The 23952-nt window shown below is 43.1% G+C and overlaps 2 long non-coding RNA genes across 2 annotated transcripts; one reads left to right on the plus strand and one right to left on the minus strand.

The window, feature by feature from the left end:
• Nucleotides 1-638: 638 nt before the first annotated feature.
• On the minus strand, nucleotides 639-9140 carry LOC146026314 (uncharacterized). Its single transcript, XR_014454428.1, has 3 exons — nucleotides 8872-9140; nucleotides 2593-2694; nucleotides 639-654 (listed from the first exon to the last, which is right to left on the minus strand). It is a non-coding gene; the product is annotated as an uncharacterized LOC146026314 (long non-coding RNA).
• A 6658-nt stretch (nucleotides 9141-15798) lies between these two features.
• Nucleotides 15799-17894, plus strand: LOC146027057 (uncharacterized). The gene is made up of 2 exons (XR_014454646.1): nucleotides 15799-16745; nucleotides 16831-17894. It is a non-coding gene; the product is annotated as an uncharacterized LOC146027057 (long non-coding RNA).
• Nucleotides 17895-23952: the final 6058 nt, after the last annotated feature.

The raw sequence follows: 23952 nt of genomic DNA on the forward strand, positions 1-23952 counted from the left end.
AAAAGCTGCGTCCACTGCAACATAGCACTTTGTACACAATTTGAGAGACTCAGTGGCACAAAGATATAGAAGTATTGCATAAAAAAAAAATCAGCACAGTCTACTAGTGTGTCCTAGTCTTGTCACATTGGGACTAAAACATTTTTGGCAAAAAGAGCCAAGAGAAGACGCCAGAGTTTCACGGGACCTGGCGCCAAGAGGGACAGTTTGGCGCAACTCAAGCAATGATGTATAAAGACACATCTGTATGACTAAACAATTTCAAACATTACAATAGAATTACCTCTATATATAAATAAATAAATTAAATTTGTAAGGAAAGGATTAAAAATGCGGAAAAATTAATAATTCAGGGCTAACCATAACGTTCAGAGCACAGAGTAACATTGTAGGCACACAGTAATGAACAAGAACATTTGCTTTCCATTTGATGTTTATTACAATTAACATTGAATTCATTACTTAGGAATATTAACTAGAGAGACGGCGTCGTTAGCAGAAATAAATACAAATGCTTTGTGGTACTATCTTCTAAAATCCCTATGATTAATGAAAAAATAGCTGAAAGATTGAACTCAGCTGTCATGTATAAAAAAAGGAATTAAATTGCTTCTTTTTAGCAGAATCCTTAACATTTTCCTGGCCATAAGGACACTGCAAAGAGAAAATTGATTCATTTTAATTAATCTGCAAAGGAGAACCATTTGTATATACTGTGTATACATATATCTATACATAAGAACACACACCTGAAATCAGATTTTACATTTCATTATAAAAGCATTTGTATGCAAATGAGTACAAACCTGTATACAAAGTGCTGCGATGCAACGTCCACAGCTGTTTGTCACAGCACATAATTTGTGACTTTGTATGTGTTTTAAAACAAATTCCTGTGCAGATAAAGTCACAGCCTAGCATCTCTGGTACATGAAGTGGCTTCGCAGATTCTCCGATACAATTAAGGGTCTTAATTCTAGTTGGCTCGGTAAACTATGAAGATTGCAGCTTACCAAGTGTGAGAAAGACCGCCTCACTGGAAACCCGCTACACCAACACTGTTTCCCTTCGCAACCATGCGAGGGGATGTGTAACAAAGATGGTCGCCGAGGGGCTGGACCACCCTCAATAGTGATACAGGCTGGACTGTGCCCCCTCCCTGCCAAGACATGCCCCCCTTTCTGTGTGCCCCCAGAATCCCTGCTCCCTGCCGGTCTAAAATGTACATTAGTAATGAATAACTGAATTGTTGGTAAGAAATCAAATCCCAAAAATGCTCCATAGCTTTCAGGCCAACAAGTGGATTTCGCATGGGTCTCATTGAAGTCCGGATTTAGAATACAACCCATAAAAGTTGACTGTGACTATCTATAAACTATGTTTAAGCCATGTTTTACTTTCTGTATTTCAAAAATAGCAGTCCAGGTAAAAATAGTTCCTAGTAGGAGCCCCAGGGTTCCATCTAATGCAAAGGGCTAGTTTGGAAACAATATTCTCACTCTATAGTGGGCTCTGCTAAATACACATATTTACATTTTTTGCCCAGATTTAGGGACAGACAATCAAGTTTCCCACAATTAAGCATTTTTGTCTACTGGAAGTCAACAATCATTGGTGGAACACTGGGTTTTCAAAGAATGCAGCTTGGAAAACAGCATAATCTACTTATAATTGGACAGTTAACTGCAAAAAACAAAGTCTCCTTAATAGAAGCTTCATCTGCTAAGAGAGTAGTTCTGGGTAAGTATGCTACTAACAGAATACAGAGAAAAAAAATCATATTTAGTATTTCCACTAGCATGTGGTGAGGGCAGGACGCTAAGGTGTGAGCACAGGATTGCGGCACACAGGTTCTAAAAGGTGGTTTGATTGGCTGGGGGCGTGGCCCATTGGCATCACTCTAGTGCAGGGGTTCCCAATCTTTTTCAAGTCACGGCACCCTTGAGTATCAGAATTTTTCCACGGCACCCCTAGGCCCCCAAAAATATATGTAATATGAAGTAGATTGTGTTTATATGTGCCTATTATGTTCAGTTATGTGTTAAAGGGCAGGAATTGCTTCTGTTTGTACACATTTTATGATTGGCAGCCACCAGCACTGGTTTTGTCCATAAATAATTGATCATAAATAATTTGAATTGGTCCTGCACCACCAACTCGTGGCACCCCTGCAAGTGTCCCGAGGCACCCCAGGGAGCCACGGCACACAGTTTGGGAACCACTGCTCTAGTGGGTTTGCTCAGTACTTACAGAGGTGCTGGACTTCCTCCAAGCTCTCCCCTCGATGTGAACAGATGCCGTGCATGGCGGTGATTGGTCTGCATTTTGGGATGGCAGCAGACAGACTATTTTAGCAGGGTACCACGATTAACGCAGGGCACATTCAGCCACTTTAAAATAAGGCATGGCGCTTGCTAAAGCCTAGCATGAACACTAATATTAGACTGGATACATAAAAACTCAAACGGGTCAAGCTTTTTAGGGCATTCAGTCCTGAACTGTGAAATGACATTGACAAGAAAAACACTTCCTAATTTCACGTGTAGGAGTTCATAATCAGGATGTATACAATGTAATCCTAACAGTACTTACATGTCTGCATGCACTGCCACAACATTTGCCTCTTCTCAAATGAGCTGTTCTGGTAAATACAAAATATCCAGTCTGGGGATCTGTGTAACCGTCATGTCCTGCCTTTAAAGTAGATACAAAATCATTAATACAACTTTTGATTTTATTATAGCCGCATATCTCAGAAAAGGGAATCCAAACAAATATAACATAAGAAAACACCTTTAAACTGCATTACTACCTAATGATATTACTATAATCCAGGGCTGGGCAACACCGGCCCTCCAGATGTTGATGAACTACATATCCCAGCATGCCTTGCATCAGTTTCAGCATGGCCACATAGTAAAACTAATGCAAAGCATCCTGGGATGTGTAGTTCACTAACATCTGGAGGGCCGGTGTTGCCCAGCCCTGCTATAATCCTTACTTCCGCAGAGTTACTCTGTACAACTAGTTTCCTATTGGTCATTCTTCTCACAACAGTCATTTTGCAAGTGTCAAAATTAACTGTTCTCCTGGCTAGGTGGTAATGCAGCTGGTGGACATGTCACCTACAATCAGTGGGCAACAGTTTTGATGGCAAACTACTACGCAGCCATTTAAAGACATTACCAGGTAAATATAATTCTCATGATGGATTTCTGAAATGCTATCCCAAAACGGTGGCTCAAACAACATAAAGAAAACATGTTACAATCTATCCAATGCTCATGACAATGGGACTGGATAGATCATAGTAATCATTCTAGCACCCACCAATTTTGAAAACCCATGCAGTTCCTGTTCCCTCCCTGGGGTGTCGCTGTCTGCTGTGGTGTTTCTAGCACAGGTCTGGTTTGCATATCAGTGCTGATATACAGACCACACTGTGCTAAATGCACTACAGCAGACAGCGACACCCCAGTCAGGGAAGAGGAACTGCATTGATTTTCAAAGATGGCGGGTGCTAGCATGAACACTAGATACTAGCTGCAGCCTTTCTGAAATAAGCCCTATACCACTACACATGGCAGCGGTTAAGTACAGCTATGTTTCAACAAGGATCATTAGATAAATTTGCCATTACCAAATTAATCAAAGATGACTGCGGTGATAAACCTGACCAAATCCAACCATCACTATAGCAGCCTCAATTTTGTAATGCATGTTACTGTCCTTCTGTAAGTTTCCAAAAGGATGTCATAGTGTGAGGGAAGACTGACTATGTGACTGTTTAATGTCAGCATTTCAGTGTTGAAAGCTTAACATACATCAGTGGAATTTAGATGTAATCAATTCATTACAATTACAACTATTTCTCTGCAAGGAGAATTATACTTTCCACATGCCACATTAATTAGGGTGTGCATGGTCAACTTAAACTCCATTCGAGTTGGAGAACTGACACTCAATGGATATTATGAGATTGCTCATGACAAGAAACATAGAAAACGTGAACAAAAATCTAATTACTATTCATTTTCTTGGATTCACAGAAAATTTCTATGATAGCTTGTATAAGGTCTGGGATGGTAAATACTATATAATGCATGCTAATAGAATAGTAATAGGCAAAGTCTGGCATAAAATCCCAAATTTATGGCCATTTTCTTTAATTACCTTTCTATTATACTGCATAAAAAATAATAATAATCAAATGAACGTAAGTATTGATGATGCATTGGAAAATTAGATACAATTTTCAATATTTATTTTCCGTAATAATTCTGATATAGACCAGCTTAATTATAAATCAATGTCTAAGTAAAACATTATTGAGAAAAATGGAATATTCGTTTCTTATTTATTTTAGATGTGAATTAACATTTATTATAGAACAAAATAGTAAATCTGTTGGAATAGCGAGCTCTATTATAAACAGTAGCATAAACAGAAGTATAAAAATATACCGTTAAATCTTGATGTTGCTTTAGATATCTATTACGTTTTTAAGGTGTATAGTTTAAAAGATGTGTACACACTATACGATATAGTAGTATAGTATACGATATGCCCTTGCACTGCCTATGTTCCTGGACAAACGAGATACTGCATACATACTGAACGATAACAGTAACAATATTTATCAGTGGACAGATCCAGAAGCATGCTGGATGTCAGGTTAACGTTTTCATTTATTAACCTTTTTATGTGTAGAACTTTTGTCAATGCAATTAAATTATGGAGTTACAGCCAGCAGCAGAATTCCCAACCAATGGGAAGGTGGCAATTTGCATACAATCCTGAATGTCAGGAAGAGAGAACCAATGGAGTTCCTTTTTGCCATAACAATGAACTTACAGTATGCTGGGTACACACCTACTGATTTATCTGTCCAATCTACATTATCTGGTGGGAACAAAAATCTGGCAATGAATGGGAGCATACGAGACTCAACTATCTGCCCCCACATGCTGGAAAACAAACAACAGTAATTCAGATAAACTGGTTAAAGTAATTTGATTTATAAAATTAAAAGGATCATTTTTATAAATTTTTCAGTGTTTGGGATCAATTGATCGATTTTCTTTTTTTTCCACACATTTCCAGATTTTTGTTCCCACCAGGCAGATTGGACAGATAAATATTTGTGTGTGTACCAGGCTTAAATCCCCAAAACAACATTTCCACTGTATTTCATCCCTGTTAAAAAAATAAATAAAGAACCAGCTAACAACATGTCAGTGATTCTCTTGTTAAGACAGGTGAGAGTGGTGATGAAGACAACGCTGGAGATCACTCTGTCATGCTGATTTAATTAGTATAACAGACTGGAAGCTTTAAAAGGAGAGTGGTGCTTGAAATCATTGTTGTTCCTCTGTTAACCATGGTTAGCTGCAAGGAAACAAGTGCGGCCATCATTGCTTTGTACAAAAAGGGCTTCACAGGCAAGGAAATTGCAGCTATTACGATTGCACCTCAATTAACTATTTATTGGATCATAAGAACTTCAAGTAGAGAGGTTCAATAGTTGTGAAGAAGGCTTCTGGGGGCCCAAGAATGTCCAGCAAGTGCCAGGAATGCCTCCTAAACTTGATTCAGCTGTGGGATCACAGCACCAGCAGTGCATAGCTAGCTCAGGAATGGCAGGTGTGAGTGCATCTGCAATGACAGTAAGGTGAACCCTTTTTGACTATTGCCTGGTGTCAAGAAGGGCAGCTTCTTCTCTGCAGGAAAAAGCCACTTCTCTCCAGGAAAAACATCAGGGACAGACTGCTATTTTGCAAAAAGGTACAGGGATCGGACTGTTGAGCACTGGGGTAAAGTCCTTTTCTCTGATGAATCCCCTATCAGATTGTTTGATGCATCTAAAAAAAAAGGCTTGTCGGGAGAAGGAAAGGTGAGCACTGCCATCAGTTCTGTGTCATGCCCAACAGTAAAGCATCCAGAGACCATTCATGTGTGGTGTTGCAAAACAAGTATACAACAAGTATACAAAAGAGAGATAAAAGGATAGAACAAACAATAAGAAGCTGTTTAGATAACAGATGCAAATTATTTAAAAATGTAGAACAATAAGGGTGATCAGCCCTGTAATTAAGAACAATACATGTACATGTTTACCTCAATAAAATAGGGAAGTGGGGAGCAGCACTCCTTGGTGGTGGTTGTGTGGGTATACATACGCACCACACATGTAATTATGGATCAAAGAATAATTTCTATTAATTATTGTAGAACCCACAGATTGATGTAAGTGTAATTGTCATGAGAAAATGTCAAAATCTATTATAGTTCCAGTTTGATCCCCACCTGGAGGTGGATATTAAGGGCCCCTTACACTTGTGAGATTTTGTCAGATTTTTTTTTTTTTTGCAAATATTTTTTCTTTATTGAAGCATGAAATAAAGTACATCCGGAATATAATTGCATTCCCATTGTGTGAATCACAAAATGTAGCATAATAGATTTATGCACAAAAAGAAATAAACAATTTGCAGCATACACTTTGCAGCAGTGTCTTTCATTACAAACAATCAATACAACATATAAAAGGGACAATAGAAGATTCATCTGGACCCGCGCCTACTAGCCCGGTCCCAACTAGTGGTGCGTATCATGCGCAGCAAGTGATATTGGGGTATCCCGAATACACACTCGTGTTTCATACCACAAAGTATTCCTGAAACACTTCCAAATCTGCTCCTTCAGAGACTCTGACAGGGTTTCTATGTAGCTTTCCCACGTATCAAAAAATTTCTCTGTAAATTTTTCTTTTTGTAACGAAGCCTCGAGCCACTCCATTCCAAAACTATAAAACAATTTATCCATAAACAGTGAGAGTGGAGGGGCTGTTGGCTGTATCCATAATTGAAGGATGCATTTTTTTGCAGCCGTGGATACAATTATTAGTAACTTTCTGACCCCTAATGCTATGCGAGTCCGTTCCGGCGTTATACCAAATATTGCCCACTCAGATGTCAGGGGTAGGCAATTTACTAGGTGTTGAGTGACAAATCTCCAAACTTGGATCCAAAACCTTCTTATTATTGGGCAGTCCCACAAGCAATGAAATATGTCCGCCCTTTGGGAGCCACATCTAGGGCAGGAGGGACTCGCTAGCATTCCCATTATATATCGACGATGTGGTGATAAGTATGTTTAATGAAGTACATTTAAAAATAGTTCTGTATAGGACGTGGCTGATACTAGCTTAACCGACATATCAAATGTTCTCAATATTTTTTTGAGGGTAAGGGATGGGAATTGTTCTCTCCATTGTGCTAATCCTGTTTGTTGGGTCTCGTAATTTATGGGGACATGTAGGAAGAGGTAATGCACTGAAATGGCCTTGAAAGAGGGATTCGGGGTTGCTAATAAGTTATCAAGTGGGTTACTATAATCTCTCGGAGAGAGTATCCTGGAGAGACTAGCTACATAGTGTTGGGCTTGTAGGTAAGCCATGGGGAATGGTTCTAGCATTGGGAACTTCTCCACGGCCTGTGCAAACTGTAATGGTTTTTTGGTCTCGCAGTCCATTAGTTGCCTAACAGTTTTCAGTCCTTGTCTATTCCATAGTGGAAAGGGGTGACCTGCAAGCCCATTTTGAAATGAAGGGTTACTCACGAAGGGGAGAAATGAAGATGTATGTGAGTTTATTGTTTGTTTGTGGCGTAGTATGTGCCACACTTTTCGTGTGGACATTAAGAGTGGATTGTCCCGAATTGTTACAGGAATCTCCTCGTCTAGTAGGTGTAAAAAAGAGACTATATTGAGCCTAGTCAGGAAAGCACCCTCTAGAGTAGTGTTAGAGTAAATGCTGTCCCCATGTATCCAATCACGGAGGTAGCGCAGGTGGGAAGCATAACTATATTCGGTTATATTGGGCAAGTTAACACCGCAGATTTTGTCAGATTTGACCCAATTCAGATGGATTGGGCCAATTTATCTGACAAAATCTGATGTGCCTGTCTGACAAAATCTGATATGCCTGATGCTGTAGGACCCAATGCACGTTCCCGTGTGCATTGGGTCTAAACCAAGAGATTGATCCTCCTGCACATAGGATAAATCTCAAGTCAATCAGGTCCAGCTTGTCCCTCAGACAAGTTGGACAAGTGTAAGGGGGCCTTTAGCCTATAGATTGGTCGGTCCATCTGTGGATGTCCGTTAATTAGCAAGAAGTCCTCGCACATGATAATGGTCCACAGAAAAGGTATGCGAAACTCCTCCTGAAAGTTGGTGCTGTTCTGCTAATGTGTGGTGGTGAATAATGCTCAACACGTTTCGGTGTGGCAAACCCACACCTTCTTCAGGAACTGGATAGTAAATGAGACTCCTTGGATTCCTATATATACCTCTCTAAATTGATTGGTGGGAAAAAGATGAATGCAATAAAATCAATTCAAAATAACATAAAAATGCACACAAAAAAAAAATCAGCACATGCATCGGAGAAAATAAACATATCAATGTAATTAATGTTATTAAGTTCATCATAAAAACCTGTAAAATAGGCAGCATAGATATAAATTTTGCGTTAGAGGCTCCGGTCATGTGACTTTCCATACAGTAACGCAACACAAAAGTACTGAACAGTGTTAGGATAAACTGATGAATAAACTGGATTAATACCCATCTGGTTTACCTATACTCATGTCTGAACTGCTTATAGTCTATTAAGTAGATTAAAGACCCTATCGTTGTCCGAGGATATAGCACTTTATGTGATGGCTTCTCTGGCAAGTTATGCGGCAGAGGTGGTTGGCGTAAGTGTGAAAGGGAGTTGTATGACAGATTATTGCCCACACCCAAGACAGGGAAATGCCCACAATTTGTAGTACGCAGGTTGGAGGCTGGGCTAAATGACACTCTCACCTTTTAGCCCTTCAGAGTTTGCAAGGTTGTTGGGTTTTCACTGCTTCGCTTGTCCTAACTGCTTCAAAAGAAACAGAACAGGAGGATAGGAATGCAGGAGAATCCCACATGCTTCCAGGGCTGCATGGGAATACCCTAAAAATCGTGAGCCTCCTGCAGCTTCCAGGAGGGTCGGCAAGTATGCTGTGCTCTCTGCTGCAAGCAATTAAAATTGCTTCTGGTCAGCAATCAATGCAGATAACCAATGACAGCAAGCCTTATCAGCAGTGGCTCCTACCTAGGTGTAGGAGGGGGCAGAGGTGTAACTGTGGGAGGTAATGGGAGTCATCTGCCGCCAGGCTCCTGCTCCCAAGGGGGCACCTCTCCTCCCCTGAGAGTTTGAAACCGTTAATTGAAAGCCGTCAATATCGCTTCTGTGGCTGGCTCCCCCTCCTAGCAGGACCATAGACACGTCAGACAGGGGGGGCAAGATTTATCTTGCCTCTGGGCAACTAGGACAAACTTACACCACTGGGAGGAGGGATACCATTCGCTACTCTGCTGGGTCTCTGATACCTGGCGAATAGTCTGAAATCTTGTGCACACCAGTTCAGCACACAAAATAGTTTGTTCCACTTTTTCTAGCAATGATGGGGTAAATTTAAAGTGCCAGGTATGGTGCTTGCGCAGTTGCGGCAACAGACTGCATCTGGCTTCACAGATGCCAAGGTGGCGGATTTAACTAGGGGGTTGCAGTCCAGTATTGCTGAATTTTCTACCAAATATCAAAACCATTCGCTCCTGTTAGGGGCAATTTTTCCTGACCACTGTAGTCTATCTACCACGCATTATGCACCCTCCTCACCAACACACATTTACTGGCCTCATCAATATATCCCGTGCCTAAATGTTATTATTTTAGACACCATTTGCGGACACACCGTATACAGATGTGACTAAAACATCAGAGCAGCCATTAATGCTACTACCGGCAATAATAGTAATAGACTATGGTAGTCTCTCTCCAGTCAGTGTGACATTATCGGGACATATGCAACAAGAGAGTCGTGCGGCCCCTCTGCTGGCAGCGGCCTTACTTGGCATGCAGCCTCATGCGCCGCTACTACGTTCAAGACATCGGGATCCACAGCGGCCTGATTCCTGGGCGCAATCCCCGGGCTCGCGTTCGGCTGTACTGGGCGGGCTTCCTCTCCGGCTGCGGCCTCGTCCCCTGGCTCCCCATTGGTCAGGTCCCGTGTTAGTACCATAGAGAGAACGGGACTGGAAGTGGTCGCTAGAAGCCCCCGTTCTGAGGTGACAACAGCGCGGGTCAGGGACAGAAACCTGCCGGCCCGCCTCACACACATTGGGGAAGTGACAGACAGCAACCTGCGTGCAGTCACTAGTGTGCTTCGTTCTGCCGAGCCGGCTCATTGTGGTACACATGGTGCTAGAGAGCAATACAGGCAACTCCATGGTTTTTCTATTGCACAGGTTCTCAGTCCTCAGGAGCCCACACAGGTCACGATTTCAAGGTCACCTGTGGATTTCTAAACCGTGACCCACACAGTGCTCCTGCCAGGTGACCTGTGTGGATCTGGATAATAGGTCAACAGCTTCTTGGTTGACAGTCAAAAAGTCTACACTATATGGATTACATATACAGAGCCGTCTTTTCCATTGGGCTCAATGGGCAGTTGCCCAAGGGCCCCAGGATTTCAAGGGCCCATGACAACACAACTCCTTGGCAAGTGAGTTACCTGCCAGGGAGCACCTATGGTTGCAGCTGTGCGGCGGGGCCAGGGGTGTCAGAGCGAGCGATGTAGACCCTGGGGTGTGGGGGGAGGTCGTCGCTTCATGATGTCTCCCCTCGGGTCTTCTCGTGCACGGGGGGAGCACTCCAGTCTCTCTCCCCCTCCCCGGCTTCTGGCCGCCTGCTGCGAGAGGAGTTGTGCGGGCTCAGCAGCGCTGTGTGTGGGAGCTGCGGGAGATAGGTGGCCCGGGCACACTGCTGCTGTGTGAGCACATGGCCATGTACACGGTGGGGATTCAGCAGACCCCGTACCCAGCGGCGGAGGAGGCCAGGCTCCATACCCCGGGAGCGGACTTCCAGCGTGCACTGACCCAGTCGGCATACCTCCCACCATGGTCCTCTCCAGGAGGGACACATTGCTCTGTTTCTGGACTTCTCTCTTAATTTATGATTACGATCACCTATGGGGAAGCACCTTTCTTATCAATTAACCTGTTTAAAACAGGTGATGGCAATCATACATTAAGAGGGAAGTCCAGGAGCAGAGCATTGTGTCAATCCTGGAGAGGGTCATGTAGGGAGGTATGCAGTTGGGCCTGGTGGTGGCGGCAGGCCAGGCGCCGGAGACCAGAGTCTAAGTGCAGAAAGGAAGATCTGAACCATCGATGAGGACATGGGGGGGGGGTTGGTTATATTGTATGTACTACAAGTCCCAGCATCATACACTGGGTGGGGGCCCCCGTGAATTGTTTTGCACGGGACGGCCCTGGACATACACCAGGTAAACATAGACAAAATGTTGACACAGGCAAAATGTTTATGCGGCAATGGTTGACAAATGAAAAGATCATAATGAGTTTTTCACATTTTTTCCATAACCTTTCGCATTTTTCCATACTTTACTATCCAGGTGGGATACGACTATGAATGGCAAAGTGTGCCAAGTGCAGAGAAGCATTCGACCTGAAGCACGCGAGCCAAGTGAGGGATTATGGTACTCAAATTGGTGGCCCACGTACTCAGGCTTCAACATTGACACACATGAAAAACCCATGGTGACCTTTTCATATGTCGACTTTTTCTGTGTCAACCTTTCCTGTGTCGACCTTGTGTATGTTGACAGTTTGGGGTCAACGTAAATACTAGTCTTAGGGCTATTTCACACACTCCGGCTCCTGCCGGGCGGCAAAAACCCGTACGGCCAGAAAGCCGTGCACACACAGCAGTATAGAATGGAGGGGATGGCCGCAGCCCGGCAGCCGTCCCTTCCAGTGGTGTGATCCGGCTGCGGCCGGGTCGTGGCCGTCCCGTGTGAATGGACACAATAGTGTCCATTAACAACTACTGTGCACGGCACGGCTTTTGGCCGTGCGGGATTTCGCCACCCGGCAGGAGCCGGAGTGTGTGAAGTAGCCCTTAGGGACCAAGTTGAGAACCGCTGTTCTATTGCTTCATTCTATAGCAAATCTGCTTCTGGAAGTACATCTGCCAGTACTTTATTTGATGCTTTAGCTTGTACATCCCGCCACATTTTGTGTACATATTTTTTGAGTATTTACTTCCTTTGTGATCACTGGACCTCCACACTTAAGACTATGGAGTCCCTCTGTGCATGCACAAAGGGATCTGTTTAGGTCACTCTCAGGTAATTGCAAAGAGAAGCCCATTATGCCGGATTCAAGGTTCAAGCTCTGGAGCTTGGAACAGAACATACATGAATGCATTGAAAACTGAAAATAACGTGAACTTGCGTGATTTTACCGCACCCTATGAAATGAGTAGCTGTGTTGCCTTAATTTGGGGTAGTGGGACTGGTATTTCTTAGCTTTTCAAAGCTGCTTGGTGAAAGTTGTCAGCTGGTGTGCCAATGCAGGGGGTGTGGCTAATGTGTGGCCACTCACAACACAGACAAGGGGGTGCTGGCATGGACGCCGGTGGACAGACAAGTGGGTGCGATTAACTACCTCCTGCACATCTGCGGGGAGAGAGAGGATTAGCTGCTTCTGTCCCTAGCACAGCACAGAGCAGCATGTCAGAATAGTTAAAATTAACCCTGCACTCCAACATTGAAAATCGAGGTGCTTGTAATATTTTTTGACCGCCTGTCAGGTTACATTGGGAAAGCCTTTAAAGGTGTTAGTGAGCATACTCCTGTATTGTCGAGGCTGGAACTATTTTCAGACTGCTCTGTTCGTACTCATGGGGTGTGGCTTGATGTGGTTCTCATCCAATCGGATCAGAATAGTTATAAAAAACCCTGCACTCCAACATAGAGCAAAATGGAGGTGCTTGGCATATTTTTTTTTACCTAAAAATATGGGCCCACCAACCAACATCCAGATTACCTCATCTGGTGAATCTCTAACACTAAGGTCTAAGTCTCATGGTGGGGAACTGCAAATTTGTAATTGCCTCTGCCTAATATACAGATAGCGGTGTTTGCATGGATGGAATGGGAAATGGGGGCTGGTCGCAATGTTCCTCTTAGAATAAGATCGCATCGCAGTTTGATTCAATTCTATAGATTGTAAGCTTGCGAGCAGGGCCCTCCTACCTCAATGTCCGTTTTTATCTACCCAGTTTGTTTAATCACTGTTGTATCCAAATGTAAAGCGCAACGGAATATGCTGTGCTATATAAAAAACTCTAAATAAATAATAAATTGCAAATCCAGGCAGAGGGTGGTATGCACTTCGTCCTGCATTTGCATTGCTTAAAGACCGCATATATTAAGCTGGGGTGTGGTACAGGGGTCCGAAAGTAGGGATCCTGACAGTCATTAGCCCGACGTCGGGATCCCGACTGGCCGGACCCAGACAGCATGGTGATGCGCAATTAAGCCCCTTGCGGGCTCGCTGCGCTCACCACGCTGCGGGAACGGTGGCTCGCTATGTGAGCCACCTATTCTATTCTCCATTCATGAGGGAAAATAGCAGGTGGCCGTCGAGAACCCGGCTGTCGGTGTTTTGACAGTTGGGATCCCGACGTCGGGTAAATGACTGTCAGGACCCCATCCGGCACCCATTAAGCTGCTGCTGCAAAAATATATAGTAACTAAGGCTTAGATAAATTCTTTAATTTGTTATAATTTATTTCATTTAGCTGTATTTGTTGAGGAAAACTACGCTTGTTTCCACACAATGGGCGAGATTCAGCAAGCTAAAAATGCTGTAAAAACCCAGTTTTCGAGGTTTTTACCGCATTTTCATATGCAGCAAAGCCCCATTGCTGGGGCTTCGCTGCGGGGGGTTACGCGAGTTCCTATTTGGTGTAACCCCATGGAAGCCTATGGGCTTCCCTTCGCATCCCCCGCCGCCCCCCGCCGATCAACGCCGCACCCCCCTCACCTGTGTCCGGGCAGCCTCCTGCTGTGTTGCCCGTACCAGTGATTTCCTCCTGCCTGCACCACTTCTGAGTGCAGAGAGGAGGAACCGGAGCCCTTACAGCTGTGTAAGGGTTCCGGCAGGGAGGGGGGGGACCCGGTGCACATCGCCGGGCATCGCTTTTGCGTTCATAATCGCATATGTTACTGCATATGCGATTATTAACTATGCGAATGCCGGCGATGTGCACCGGGGATTATTGGTGAATCTCGCCCAATGAGTTAATGCGTGATACTTTTATGTAAAGAAATATTATTTTGTTATTTTTCTACTGTAGATAGAATAAATTGAAGCATAATAGTTTACATACAAATACACAAACTATAAAAATAGGATTAACAATATACAGTACATATGAATAAAAAGGAAAAAAGACATACAGAACAATAGGTGATGAAAGGGTATTCCAAGAGATATGATCAAACAATGTAGGGAGACCCCATAGTAAATTTCCTCTTGAGTTTAATTTGGTGTTAATTTAAAAATGTGCTGAAACACTGGGGGCCAGATGCACTAAGCTTCAAAAGTGATAATATGGAGAGTGATAATCAGCTCCTACCTGGCATGTCACAGACTGTGTTAGAAAAATGTCAGGCAGGAGCTGATTGTTTGGTTGTTTATTATTCTCCATTTTATCACTTTTGAAGCTTAATCCCTAATACCCCTTTCACATTGCACTTTTAAAACGGTATATTGCCGTTTTTTTTCCATTTTAAAACGTTTAAGGCTGCAATGTGAAAGTGCCAGAGTTGATTTACCGGTTAAAGTTAACCGGTATTTCAACACAGTTAAAAAGTCCTACACTTTTTAAAGCCGTTTTTTGGCAGTTTGAACAGCTCTATTTCAATGGCTTGAAACGTGTCCCTGGGGGGTTAAACGGGTTGAATGTTTGAATGGTATTAAATGATTTTTAAAATGGTTTTCACCTGCAATGTGAAAGGTCTCAAGGCTCAGACCCATTTTAAAGTCCCATTTAAGAATATCGTGTCATTACCCATTTCTGCAATGTGAAAGCAGTATGAGTATGTCCTTACAATATTGTAAACAACTGGTGCAATTTTACCTGTTAATTAATTAAATGGATGGATCTTTTGTCCATTAATCCAGTCCGTGACCTACCAATTTTATAGGAATGTATAAGCCGGCGTCCTGACTAGATATACACGCATATCCGCTGAACCGTAAAAAGTTCCGGTACTTATGTATTTGCCAGGCGCCCCAATTAGCATACGTATGTAGGCGTAGTGAAATCGCATCGCATGGTACGTTTTTGACGTGTGATGCAATGCAATTTCACGCCCCCCTGTCAGTCAAAACTCCAGAGGCGCCAAGACCCAAGCTGCATGTGACGTGGAGATCCGGAGCATCGTGTCAGTGTGGAGAGCCGGAGCGTGTCCCTACTGTTTGGTAAGTACTTTTAATGTCTTTGCAGGATCTTGGATCCGGCACCAGGAGGGGGGGGGGGGATCATGTGCAGGGTGGGGGTGAGGTGATGATGTGCAGGGGGGTTGATCCGGCGGTGATGGTGATGATGTGCAGGGAGGGTGAGGCGGCAGGGGGGGAATCATGTGCAGGGTGGGGGTGAGGTGATCATGTGCAGGAGGTGATGATGTGCAGGGTGGGGGTAATGTGTAGGGTGGGGGTGATCATGTGCATGCATGTTCTGTGGTGGGGTGTGATGGATCATGTGCAGGGGTGGGGATTGATCATGTGCAGGGGGGGCGATGATGTGTAGGGTTGGGGTAATCATATGCATGGTGGGTGGGGGGTGATGATGTGCAGGGGGGGTGATCATGTGCAGTTGGGGGTGATAATGTGCATTCATCTTCAGTGGTGGGTAATGTAATGGAAGTGCAGGTTGCTGTGTCATGTTATTGTACTGGCGGAGCAGACTCTGTTGCCATGTTGTTATTGAAGATTGCTGTGTCATGTTATTGTTATTAATGTAATTGCAGTGCAGTTTTCTGTGTCATGTTATTGTTTTTGTACGGGCGTAGCAGATTCTGTTGTCATGTTGTAATTGCAAATTGCTGTGTCATGTTATTGTACTGGTGGAGTAGCTTGTGGTGCAATGTAATTAATATTGTACTAGATTTTCAATATTGTACTAGCATATAATATTTTTTTTTTCTTTTTTTCTTTTGTAGTCGGTGTTAGAAGTGAGGCAATTGGCAAGGGCCACCCCCTTTTACTATATTAGCAAATCTACACCATTCTAATAAATGTATTTTTTGGGGGTTTTATTGGACATTGATCGTCATATTAACCTTTCCAGTGCATAGTATTTTCCATGGAGTATAGCCTTCCATTTTTTAGAAATGTTTTTGTTTCATTATATATTTTCAGAAATGCCAGGATCAATGGGCCACAAATTTTGGGCTCGATTTATCGAAATATGCAAGGAAAACAACTGCCTCTGGAGGACCGATCACAGGGACTATCATAATAAGGGCAAAATGAATCAGGCATACGAGAAATTGGTTAATTACAGTAGAGCCCATGACAGTGCTGCAAACTCTAAGTGGTTTCGGAAGAAAATTGCAAAAATGCGAACAGGGGTGGTGAAGAAGAACATTCAAGTCCGGGAATCTCAACGTTCAGGAGCCGGGACTGATGACCTTTACAAGCTGAAATTGTGGTACTACGAGCGAATGAAATTTATCGTTGAACAAGCACCAAGGTGAAGATCAGAGGGTACTTTTATGGATGAAGACTCTCCGGAAAGTGATTCACTAGAAGATCCGGAGAGTGTGGACATAGTAAGTTTTTGATGTGACATGTTTTGTATGTAAGAAACTGTCAAATTAAATAATATTATTAACTTTTTTTTTCTTTCTTTTCTAGGAAGTTACCCCTGAGCCGGAATCCGAGACTGGTCCTGTCACGGAGATGGAGGCGCCTCCGGAGGAGAATGTTTCCCAAACTCCACCGAGGAAGCAAAGGAGGAAGCAACCCTCCAAGACGACCAGCTCTGTTCCAATTGGCCAAGAGCATTTTTGTAGGCATGCGGAGGAAGCTCTAAAACACCCCCCGGATTAATTTCAAAATTTTTGTAATCACATTGCCTGTGCGATGCGGGCAATGGATCCAGAACAGTTCCACATCTTTAAGCGTTTAGTGCATTGTGGTATGTCATGCGCAGCAGACAAGAATTTGACTGATGAGTGTGACATAACGCAAGGTCCTATACGCCACAGGCCATTGCCCCCACCGCCCAACTACCCATATCACCGCCCTATGCACATTGCGCCGGGTAATCCTCCGGCCCCCTTTACCATCCACCACTGCCACTGAAACAACTACATTGTCTCGTGATGTGTACTCAGCTTTGCTGAGTAAGCAATCCCCTACACCAGAGGATGATGTTTTTTTTTTATTATTATTTTTTCAATTTGGATTTGTTTTTTAATTTAATTGCTTATAAAAATGCTCTTGATCCTCTCCTTGATTTGTTTGTTCACCGATAAATTTCTTTGCTCATTTTACCACATTTTCGGTTTGTAAAGCTCACAGTATGGTACTTCTGAACGTTGTGATGTCCGTACTTGTTGTTCTCCTTCACAAACCACTGTTCAACATTTTTGCTTCTTCTTCCGAACCCAAGTTTGCAGCGCTGTTTCTGAAGCTCTAATTCTTGTATGCCTGATTCCAATTTGACTTGTTGTGATAGTCCCTTCCACAGAGGCAGTTGTTTTCCTTGTATATTTTGATGATCTGTTGTCAGTCGGGATTTCGACAGTCGGAATCCCGACTGCTAAACTGCCCGGCAGCCAGGATCCCAACCTACAGGGGCTACTCTCCCTCTTTGGATTCCATATAGAGGGAGAGAAGAATCTGTTCCCAAAACACCACCAGTATCCATGCCACCCTGAAGCGTGGCGAGCGGCGGCAGAACACATCCTCCCGACCTTTTCATACCCCCACTATCCACGTCAGCGTGGAGTTGATTTTATATAGTGTAGCGAGCCACCGAGCCCAAAGCATGGCGAGCGGGAGCGGAATACATGTAAAGTAATCCTCGTCCCCTCACGGGGCTCACTGCACTCGCCACACTTCGCTGCACTCACCACACTATATAAAATCAACTCCATGCCGACGTGGACAGTGGGGGTATGAAAAGGTCAGGAGGACGCGTTCCACCGCCCCTCGTGGGGCTCGCTGCACTCGCCACGCTTCGGGGTGGCGTGGATACTGGAGGTGTGCAAAAAATAAACATGGGTGCTTCCACAATGAAGCACCCATCATATCTCATTGCATGGGGGGTGGCCATACAATGTAATATTCTCCCTCCACACCGTAGTGGATGGTAGGGCATGAAATAACGCCTATTTGCACATGTCAGCTTAAAAAAGTAAAAACAAACATATGTCGACATTTTTAATGCTGACCTAGCCCATGTCGACATAATGTATGTGTCGAACCAATGACCCTATCAACCTTCATGTCGACTTCTTTTGTCAACCTAGTGACCGCAACCCTTTAATTTCATAGATGGACCTTCATCAATATTCATTTTTAAGCTTGGTATACCAATGGCCTCTTTTGATCGTACTTTTATTTTGCTGTATGTTTAGCAAATAAATGTTTATGCAGATCTCATGTATAACCGCCCAATGTTTTTAAAATAGAACTGCAAGTTTAGCATTTTGCTGTTTGGCTATTAACAGCTGTCAAAAATTAAACAAGACAGATGCCTCACACATCTTTGTTGTGAGTTACATATACAGTTGGTTTCTGTGTTATTATTATGATATTAAGTTACAAAGTGCCACTTTGAAATGAAAAAATAAAGATTGTGTGTTTTTTTTAAACTAACACACCTTTAAATAAATTAGACAGTAAGTACAGATGGTATGGTAACAGTACCATAAACAGGGGCAGTTTAAGTCTTATTTATGTATATCTACTTCCACAACAGAGTATCAAATTCACAAATAAAATTCCACAATGTTTCGACTGCAGCACTTTGAAGTACTGTATGCAAATAAAAAGTTGGCGTGTTTTTTTTTTTGCTACAAACTGATATTATTATTATTATTACAGTCGGTACCATTTTCAGCAGGAAACTCAGTTCCCTAAGAGAGAGAGAGACAGAGAGTATAGACAATCGGGCAGTCTGGTTGCCCTCCTTAGGTACACTGAACAGAGTCCAACATAACGAACAATGAGGCGGCACTCACATACAGACAAATCTCAGACTCAGGTAAGTATCATCAATGTGCAGACCGAGTGAGATCCACTTTGGTGGGGACTGTATTTAAGGTATTTCTCTTTTGTATGTGGCTCATCTTGATCAATATGTGCTATTGAAATCTTGAAACGTTGATGATACTTACCGGTGTCTGAGATTTATCTGTCGCCTCATTGCTCTAGAGATATATATATCACAAATGGAGGGGGCAGCGGCACTCAGACAGCAGGTTTAAACCAACGTTTCAAAACCCTTAGGTTTTTTTATCAAGGTGTATCGAGAGAACAAAGTACAGGCGTCAGTGATCTTGCCTAAGTAGAGACTGGCTCCGTTCGTGTCCAGCGTCGGCGCCGGCCGGGGAGGCGCCAGGTGATGACGTCATCTCCCCTTAGCACGCTTGCCGGGGCACGGCAGGAGGCCGGTCCTGGTGAACCAATTGAAATCAAAGCAATGATGTTTTGATTTCAATTGGTTCACCAGGACCGGCCTCCTGCCGTGCCCCCGGCAAGCGTGCTGAGGGGAGATAACATCACCTGGCGCCTCCCCGGCCGACGCTGGACACGAACGGAGCCAGTCTCTACTTAGGTAAGATCACTGACGCCTGTACTTTGTTCTCTCGATACACCTTGATAAAAAAACCTAAGGGTTTTGAAACGTTGGTTTAAACCTGCTGTCCGTCTCCTTACTTCTGAGTGCCGCCGCCCCCTCCATTTGTGATATTGTACGAGGGGTACAACTGTATCTCCTCCTATTGGAAGGCACCGGATCTACAAACATCTTTTTATTCAAGTCTGCTTCCAAACTTGGGCTCATTGGAGTGCTAACCTACATTGATATATATACTATGCAATGTACACAATACAAGTCAATGTACAAAAAATACAAAAATCTTTTTCAAGATCAAGACAATGCAATACACACATACCTTATATGTTGACTGGCAGCTGACTAGGCGTTCCGGGGGCACCGCCGTCGTCCACCATCATCTGCGCCGCCCGCTTCCTGTCTGCATTCCAGGTGCCCTGTGATGATGTCATCGGACCTGTGACCTGCGCCGTCCCCGCTCCATTGGATGAGTGGTGGATTGCCCGGGAAACAGCTGAAAATAAAAAACAAAAACACCACCAATGAATATAAAAGAATGAGCAGCAAAGGCATCCACTGGAAACAAAAGCAATATAAAAACGGCATCAATGTGTAGCATAAATAACAGTAACACAGTAAAATGGATCCTTTGTAGATCCTGGTAAAAGGATGCAAGCCTGCATCAATTTCCATAGAAGTCCTTAAAAAAGGTATGGGTAAAAATCACCAAATTTTGAGGGAAATCGGGTATACACCTCAGGAATACGTCTTAGCAGGTTAAGGTTCCAGACCAACCTGCAGTTTGGTCTGGAACCTTAACCTGCTAAGACGTATTCCTGAGGTGTATACCCGATTTCCCTCAAAATTTGGTGATTTTTACCCATACCTTTTTTAAGGACTTCTATGGAAATTGATGCAGGCTTGCATCCTTTTACCAGGATCTACAAAGGATCCATTTTATGAGGCATTTATCTTCATCTTTATTTGTATTCTTTATGCATTTGGAATATTACCCCTGAAGAAGTCGTTTTACGACGAAACGCGTTGGGTCCGTTTCCTTGCATATATAGAACCGAATTTACTGAATACTTACAGATGAAAATGCATTTTTTACATTGTATTTTATGAAATATTGTAATAAACTGTTGATCAGTGATATGATAAATTGTAAACTCGGTTCTTGACATTGGTCATTGGTGGTGGAAGTCATTCTAGGGGCGCACTTTGTTTTCTGCTATCCATTCTCCTTACTTTACCTCCCCCGCTAACAGGGAGGAATAACTTAGTTGCTGCCCACTCAATTATTAGTACAGCGCATTGAAGGGGTACTCTTTTTCTTTTCATATATATATATATATATATATATATATATATATATATATATATAGATGCAATAAGATCGCACTCCATACAAAATATGCAACCGCTGGGGTGATGTCCAGAACTTTCCTTACAAGAAACAAAGTCCATGTATATAAAGACCAAAAAGACACACTCTCCAGACTCTTTGATGCAAAATAAAAAGCTGTGTATTTGTATTCACATAGACATCATAGTATAAAGAAGGGTACTCAACATTAGCGTTTCAGTCCATATAGGAACTTCCTCAGGAGTTAGACAACAAGGGCATCCATTTGGGGTGAAGCACAGCGTGGACCACACAGCAGGTTCCTACAGCTGTATACTATGATGTCTATGTGAATACAAATACACAGCTTTTTATTTTGCATCAAAGAGTCTGGAGAGTGTGTCTTTTTGGTCTTTATATATATATATATATATACAGATGCGATGGTGCGGCACTCCTGGTAGTAATAAAGATTCTGCCTGACGGGTTTCACACCGTTTCAGTTCTTTACTGAACTTTTTTCAAGTGTACAAAGACAGAACCTATAAAACATACCTTTTATAGCAGTAGCACCCAGTGAAGACGCGGCTAGCTGGGGCGGGACTACTCACCCGTCCGGTTGTGTCGCTTGAGAATGCCACCATTACCTGCAATTACAAGGCTGTGCTATGGGGTCTTCAGCTGCCCCTAGCTATGCCAACATTGTCATGTATGGCATTGAACAACAGGTATTCTATGACAGTCCCGACTGCATGAAGGACATTATATTATTCTGTCGCTTTATCGACGACTTAATTCATTTTATGGAATGGACCGGCCAAAAAATTAGCTGACCTCTTGGAGAAACATAATTCGAGTGAAAATCCCATCAAATTCACATACAGCTTCAGTGAAACTGAATTGAATTTTCTGGATGTCAAAATCATCAAAAAGGACAGCCAGATCATCACTACTTTATATTCTAAACCCACAGACCGCAACTTATTGCTGCAAGCCTCTAGTTGCCACTCCAAGAACCTCATCCGCGGTCTGCCATATTCCCAAATGGTGCGGGTTATGCGCATTAATAGTGACATCAATTTGGCGCATAAACAACTCGATGAACTCATAGTTAAATTCATGTCAAGAGGATATTCCAAAAAACAACTTGAGGCCTCCAAGTATCAGGCCTTACACGTAAACCGCACAGAGCTTTTACAGCACTCTTCTACTAGAGACACCAATGAAGCCAGTCACATTATAAATACAGATCCGGCTCTGGATCTGCAGGATGTACAGATCATGTCCAGTTACACCCGTGGTCGCAACTTGAGAGACATCTTAGTTAAAACTGATATGAGTAAATACAAGAAATCTCCATCAGACGGCATATTTTCTAATCAGCTGAAAATGAGATGCTTCAAATGTGGATGCACCACATGCCAATTTATGCTACCAGGAGATACCTTCTATCATCCACACTCTGGTAAAAAATACTCCATCCGGCACAGATTCAATTGTGACAGTACATATATTGTCTACCAAATCATCTGCCCATGTATGCTAGTCTATATCGGAAAGACGGACTGCAAATTCAAAGAAGGAATGACAGCACACCGGTGCGCTATCCGTAAGGCCCTGACGACTGGCAGTTCAGAACAGCCAGTAGCTAGACATTTTCTGGAATCAAAAAATCCATTGAGCTCATTACGGTATCGAATCATTGACACAGTACCCCAATCACTACGCGGAGGAAACAGATCGGCCAAATTAATCCAACTTGAAACCAGATGGATCATGACTTTGGATGTTATCGCTCCAAGGGGACTTAATGAAAACATCTCTTTTATTACCCCCTAATCCCACGTGTTTGACACATCCAGCATTACCCATGGCTAACTATTTAGTATGCCTTACATTGAGCGAGGGCTTCAATTGGTCTGCATTATGTACCCATATTCACCCATCGGTGCATTAGAGTTTCTGGCATATCCTATTTGCTAGTAGCCATTATTCTTATTCTTCTTCCTTTTTGCATGTAGCTATTATTGCATAAGCCAGTAGTCCATAGTTTGAGTACCAGCCTCTCTGCGCCAGTATCCTATGCCTTGCATTAACTGCTGCCTTCATGTTTATCATATGTTTATTATATGTATATTTTTATTATTTTTCTCATTATTCTCCTCATTATTTATTTTACCAGTTTGTGAATGTGGTTCTTTCTGATTATGTTTATTATGTCTCAGCACTACACGCACGGCGGCTATTACAGCCGTGCATCAGGCTGCATATAAGCTCGTGGCAGTCTTCTGTTTGCTACCCATAGATCCTTTATCTGTAGCATTGCTCGGCTCTCATTGGGTGCTTATACTAAAGTACATGTTATTTTTCAGTTGCTGACACATCAGCCGCCGGCTCCCTGTTTGTTATGAGCCGCTACCATTGTTACGGGAATGCACAGATCTGACAGTCTCCACGCTGGGCGTGGTGACGTCATTCTCAAGCGACACAACCGGACGGGTGAGTAGTCCCGCCCCGGCTAGCCGTGTCTTCACTGGGTGCTACTCTATAAAGGTATGTTTTATATGTTCTGTCTTTGTACACTTGAAAAAAGTTCAGTAAAGAACTGAAATGTTGTGAAACCCGTTGGTCAGAATCTTTATTACTACCAGGAGTGCCGTACCATCGCATCTGTATGTCATTTACCTTGTGAGGGCACCCGGGCTATTGTGGACATCATTAGGAGTGCCAGACCCACGATGTGTATATATATATGTATGGATATACACTGAGTGGCCAAAATATGACCACTTGACACTTATACACAGATCGGCCATAACTTCATGTTGTTGCTGCTAGAGTG

Source organism: Crinia signifera, chromosome 8, assembly GCF_055691185.1.
Source record: "Crinia signifera chromosome 8, ASM5569118v1, whole genome shotgun sequence".
In the NCBI taxonomy this organism is placed as follows: Eukaryota; Metazoa; Chordata; class Amphibia; order Anura; family Myobatrachidae; genus Crinia; species Crinia signifera.